Below are 6,459 nucleotides of genomic sequence, written 5' to 3' on the forward strand. Positions count from 1 at the left end.
CAAATGAAATAGAAAATCCATGTGAACAGGTTTAAGAAGCATCAGTCTTTTTGAGAAAAAAAAAAGTTAGCTCTTCGGTGTAGTTTTTGTATGTATTTACTGTATATGTAGTGTAGTGATGAGTGTTCTGCCAAGTACAACCCTTAATTCTCCAAGGACCTTTGTAGAAACCTTGAGTTCTTTTTATTGAGGGTTTTTTCTCCCTCAACATTTTTAGTACATTGCAAACAGTACTGAAACATATAGATGGGTGGCCAATTAAAGGATAAAAAGTGTCTTAATAGAGTGTCAAGCCACAAGCTGCTGCCAGAGCAGCTTCAACCTTTTAATTTACAGTGACTCTTCAAACTAAGGGACAAGCAGACCTAAAACCATGACAGCAAAATGTCCCCCACAGCATAACAGTGTTTTTTCCTTTCATTTGGCACCTGTATATATACATGATGGCATTAGTTTTAGTGGGTTTTTTTATTATCATTCAGCTACAGAAATAATTGTAGCTGTTCAGCATCTTAATAGGTATTGCATTAGGTAATGTTTAGTGGATTTCACTTCAAAACTGATAATGTTGAGAAAAAAATGACAGGATCCCACTGTACAAAAGAGCTGATTGCAACCATGAGGAGATAAACAAAGTATGATGCACCAAATGACATCTGTTTACTGCACACAATCACATTTGTTGAATTAAAAAAAGTAAGAAAGAAATGGCTACAGGAGGGCTTATTTCTCAGCACATATACTCCTGAGCTAAAGTTTCTCTACAAAGGAAAATCAATGGAGGGTAACTGTCTACTTGTACAAGCTCTGCTGTTTTCTTCTCTTAGAACTCAATCATAGCCTAATCTACTCCTGAAAACACAGCAAATCTAAGTCCATAGCCTGCAGAATACCTTAATTAAACAATTACAGAGCTGAGAAAGAATGTACTTGCCTTGCAACACAGAGCTCAAGGGTCATTCCACCAAATGTGTGCCATTTGCTTGAGGTAACTCTTCCAAAATAAACTTCTTTTTTCATCACTGAATCTAATAATACTCATATTTAACTATTCAAAATGTGTATTAGTCCATCTCAGGTAACTTTATTTAATTTTTTACAAGGTTTCTAAGCAGAAGATGGTTGCATTTTTCTTAGTCCTGTTACCAAAACTCATGTGTCATTTAAAAAAGCATGTTTAAAAGCTTCTCAACTAACTCATTTGTTTTCCCAAGTGTTTATTTTAAAGAATTGGCTTGTTACACATTTAAATAACTGATTTCTGCTGTTTTGGTCTATATCTCATACGATATTCTTTCAGAAATGGAAACTAAATCTATGATAAACAAAGACAACCTGAGTAAAAACAAAATATAGTTTTTAAATGATTGTTATTTTTTTAAACAAAAAAGTTATCCAATACCAAGTGGGACTGTGTGAAAATGTATTTGCCCCCTTAGTTACTAATTCCCCAAATCTATGAAACTGCATTCATAATTGAGTTTAGCTGGACAAAATGCAACCAGGCCTGATTACTGCAAACCCTGTTCAATCAAAGCAACACTTAAGTAGAACTTTTTCAACATCATGAAGTTAAATGGTTAAATGGTCTTACCCAGTATCACACTATGCCAAAGTGATGAGGAAGAAGGTGATTGAAATACATCAGTCTGGAAAGGGTTACAAAGCTATTTCAGAGGCTCTGGAACTCCAAAGAACCACAGTGAGTGCCATAATCTCCAAAGGGATAAACTCGGCACAGTAGTGAACCAGAATTGGCTGACCTTCCAAAATTCCTCCAAGAGCACAGCAACTACTCATCCAGGAAGTCACAAAAGAGCCAGGGACAACATCAAAGGACATACAGGCTTCTCTTGTATCAATAAAGGTCACTGTTCATGACTCCACTATCAGAATGACACTGGGCAAAAATGGCATCCATGGAAGAGTGATGAGGTGAAAACCACTGCTAACCCAGAACATTAAGGCTCATCTGAATTTGGCCAAAACACACCTCGATGATCCTCAAAGCTTTTGAGAGAATATTCTGTGGATTGATGAGTCAAAAGTGGAAGACAGGGGTCCCGTTACATCTGGCATAAACCAGACGCAGAATTCCACAAAACGAACATAATACCTACATTCAAGCATGGTGGTGGGAGTGTGATGGTGTGGGGATGCTTTGCTGCTTCAGGGCCTGAGCAACTTGTAATAATTGAGGGAAACATGAATTCTGCTCTCTACCAGAAAATCCTATGGGAGATTGTCTGGTCTTCAGTCTGTAAGTTGAAACTCAAGCGTAACTGGATTATGCAGCAAGACAATGATCCAAAGCATAGGAAGAAGTCCTAGTCCTACAAGTAACTGAAAGACTGATCTCCAATTACTGGAATTGTCTGGTTGCTATTATGGCTGCTAAAGTTGATACAACCAGATTTTAAGTGGGCAATTATTTTTTCACATAGATGATAGGTGTTGCAGCACTTTTTTGCTTCAATAAAAAAAAATAATTGAAAAAAAAACATTATTGTGTGTTTACTCAGGTTGCCTTTATTTTATGTTGAATTTCATTTGAAGATCTAAAACTATTTCATATGAGATACAGAAAAGCAGAAGAAATCAGAATGGGGCAAATACATAAGCCATTTTTATCCTTTTAAAGGAGACCCAAACCTCAAGTTTATACATTTATTATCATCATGTAATTTATTAACAATTGGATAAATGATGGACCAAGCATAATTGAAAAAAAACATTGGTTTAACTTTATTTTATAGGGGGGGGGAAACATTTTAGTAACAGGAATGAACATTGTTTTATGGGAATGTGTGTCCACATGTGTGCATGCATGTATGTGAATGTTCATGCAGGTGTGTTTTTTTTGTGTGTTAGTGTGCATGGTTGTGCATGAACGGTGTGTGTTTTCTATATTGAAGGCATGTGCTATGTGCTTGAAGTTCTTCACAGCAAAGGAGGTGGAAAGAGAAAGAAGGAGAGAGAGGGGAAAGGAGGGAGAGAAAGAAAGTGGGAGCGAGAGAGAGGAAGGCAGACAAAGAGGGTGGTGGGTATGTCTTGCTATGGGTGGGTGTTTCTGACTCCCGCATAGTATGGGTTATCTCGATCTTCTTCTACAAAAGGTAAGAAAGACAAAGACAAAAAGTTGAAGATATTATGCATGTCCTCAGATCTCTGCACTGACCACCAGTACCCAAGATCAAGTTGAAAATGTTCTTGCTTGTCTACAAAACAGTAAATGGTTTAATTGGGAAAAACTATATTCAATAGTGTTTTAGCTAGAATTGCATTAAAATCATGAAAACAAACTTGCCTGGCCTTTTCTAAGCAGCCTTATCTTTATATAAGTAACCGGAATGAAAGTAACAGAACTGAGTTTTTAGCATAGAATTAGCAAATACATGAAATATAGCCACATGGCGTACATGAAAATAGCATGAGACACTAGGCACATAGTGATTTACATAAAAAATTTATTTTTAATATACAAATAACCTAAGAAATGATTTAGGCAACAGGACTGTACGCTGAGATGACTGTATGACCTTCTCAGACATAGTTACAATATCTTCAAATATACAGAAAATGAAATGAGAGAACTTACTTTTGGTCTTCCCATGACCTTCAGAAGATCCAGATGACACAACTTCCTGGTGAACATGTGACTTGTGAAGTGTTCCAAATTTTTCAGAGGGGGGAATGTGTTAGGGTAACAGAGTGAGAACCTGTGGAAATGACAAAAATTTGTATTTTAACTAAACTCTTGTGGATTTCTTCTGGAAAAACATTTATTTAAACCATAGTTGAGATTTGGAGTTACACAACAATGCAATAATAATAATAATAATAATAATAATAATAATAATAATAATAATAATGTTTAAATGATAATTAATAATAAAGTGTATTTTTCAGTTCATTTTCATGCATATTTCTACATATAATGTCCTTGGGATGTGAATGGAACCCCTTTTGGTGGAATGGCTCTCAAGTTTTTGCTGGGTGAAAGATTTTATGACTACACATAGTATATTCATATATTTCAGTGTATTTGTGTTTCTGTAGGGGCAAGTTATACTACTTCTACTACTACTACTACTACTACTACTACTATCTTGACATTGATCTCAAGATATGACACTGTGAGTGAGGAGACTAACACAAACAACCTCCACAATAAATATCCTTCAAATAACAAATATATTAACAAAGATGTGTAATAAATATTACAGTCACCACATCAAAAACAAATGAAACAAACAGGCCATTGCTCCAGGGTTAAGCAAACACCAAAACAGCAAACAAAACCCACCAATAGCTTTACACCAAAATCCTAACTTCCCTAAACAAAAGCAAAATAAATGTAAGAAAAATAAAATACAAGTTACTTCCCTTACTCCCTACCTGTTCCAAAAGCAGGACAAAAACCTTCAGTCAACAAAATGTCACCTACCCTCTTCTAGCCAGGGTGACAAACACCCAAACAAGACAAAACTACCAAGCACTGCTCTCAAAAAATCTAACTAACAACTTTCACACCAATATACAAATAGGTCAGCCACATTGTATACAACACGAGGTCAAAGCTAGTTGGGATATCTCTCTAGGATATCTTCTTCTTTTATTTTAATGGCAGACTGGTGTCGTCAGCACATGCCGCCACCTACTGTTCAGTTTAATAACATCGTATTCCATGCCTTTCTCTTGATCCCTTAATTTTTTTTTACTCGTTTATCCCAAGTCTAGATCCATGAGGACCCAGGTGTCAACTGGCACTGCGGGTTCAGCTGTTCCAGCTTCCACACTGAGTCCCTCTGGATCCAGATTGACGCATTACAACACAAATCTCTTCTTTGATATATTTAAATTATATCACTCAAACCTGTACTATACATGTATTGTATTTAAACCCTATATCCTAATCTATCTCTATTAACCTCTCTTTCTAATTGATACTCCAACTCCCTCTCATTATGTACATTATTGTTTAAATATTGTATTATATATCTTCTACAATCAAATATGACATGCTCCACAGTTTCTTTTTCTCTACAATATTCTCATAAATCATTTCCTTGGATACCTATTAAAGCCAATGAAGAGTTCAATCCTGTATGACCAAGCCTTCATGTAGTTATTATAACCTCTTTCTACCTGTTTTTTTTTTATTTTATATAAATGTCTTCCCTTCTTGTCCTTATTCCATATTTCTTGCCACTCTTTCTTAATATTTTTCTTAATAATAGATTTTATTTCCCCCTTACCTAGTAGTACTCTAATATCCTCTTCATTTCTTTTTAAAGCCTTCCTCTAACTCATCAGCAGCTTAATTTCCATTCATTTCCCTTTATGTGCTGGTACCCAACAGAATCCAATTGTCCCTCCTTTCCTTTGAATACGATACAAGAGCATGAATATTTCCTTTATCAAATAAATATCAATGGTATCAAATATAAATATCATTTATCAAAGGTCTGGATGATCTTTAGGTAGCTAATGATGTTAATACTGATGCTGAATCAGAACATATAACTACTTTGTCAAGTCTTATTTCCTCTACCCATGTTAAACCTATTATGATGGCAGTTATCTCTACAGAATATATAGATCAACTAGCTGTTAATCTTTTTGACATTTTTACACTTAATACTGGACTATACACGCCTATTCCTGTAATTCCTGTGGTTGGATCTTTTGATTCATCTGTATATATTTGTAGACTTTCATAAAAATTTTCCTTGAACATCTGCTTTTACATTAGGTGTCATCATGCCCATTTCCTCCCAATCCCTTATTTTTTAATAATATCTCAAGATCAGTTTCAACCACAGGAAAAGTCCATGCCAGGCCCTCTCCCCATACAGGTGACATATTACACTCAATCTATGCAATCTGCTATTTTTCTGTTAAGGGGATTATGCTCCATACAAATCCCCTTTCTTTGTTGTTTACATATTCCCAGCAGTTATTTAATACATCATTAGCAATGTGATTTCCAATGTAACTCTTCATATATTTCCAGTATATCAGTGATCATTTTACTCTACGCAAATTATTGTCATCTCTACTTCCACAAGCCTTTACTGCTTCTGCATAAGTTACTTTAATTTTGACTTTGTATTTTTGAACTTCTCTTGCTTTTATCTGCACTTCACATCCTCCATATGCTGCACAATGAGGCCCTCCACAGTTACAACATTTGAGCACAATATTTCCTGGACATTTATCATGTTCATGTTCATCTCCACACTTTGGCCATTTTCCCCCAACAGACTCCAGCTACATGCCCTATACGCTGACATTTGAAACATCTTAATGGTTTTGGGACATATTCTCGTACTGGATAACTTATATATCCCATTTGAACTTTTTCTGGGAGACTTCCTTCAAAGATCAATAGAACAGACATGCTTTCAAGTCTCTGTCCCTCTTTTTTAAAAATAATTTTTTTGCATTTATTTATTT

At 35.3% G+C, this 6,459-nt stretch overlaps 1 long non-coding RNA gene across 2 annotated transcripts; it reads right to left on the bottom strand.

Annotated features, from left to right (window-relative positions):
* Positions 1 to 2,721: 2,721 nt before the first annotated feature.
* LOC108269643 (uncharacterized) lies at positions 2,722 to 4,636 on the bottom strand. 2 transcript variants are annotated; one of them, XR_001813499.3, is made up of 3 exons: positions 4,399 to 4,636; positions 3,599 to 3,719; positions 2,722 to 3,107 (listed from the first exon to the last, which is right to left on the bottom strand). It is a non-coding gene; the product is annotated as an uncharacterized LOC108269643 (long non-coding RNA). The 2 variants fall into 2 exon arrangements; XR_006983006.2 differs by having other exon boundaries at positions 4,448 to 4,635.
* Between the last annotated feature and the right edge of the window lie 1,823 nt (positions 4,637 to 6,459).

Source organism: Ictalurus punctatus, chromosome 9 (assembly GCF_001660625.3).
Source record: "Ictalurus punctatus breed USDA103 chromosome 9, Coco_2.0, whole genome shotgun sequence".
Lineage (NCBI taxonomy): Eukaryota > Metazoa > Chordata > Actinopteri > Siluriformes > Ictaluridae > Ictalurus > Ictalurus punctatus.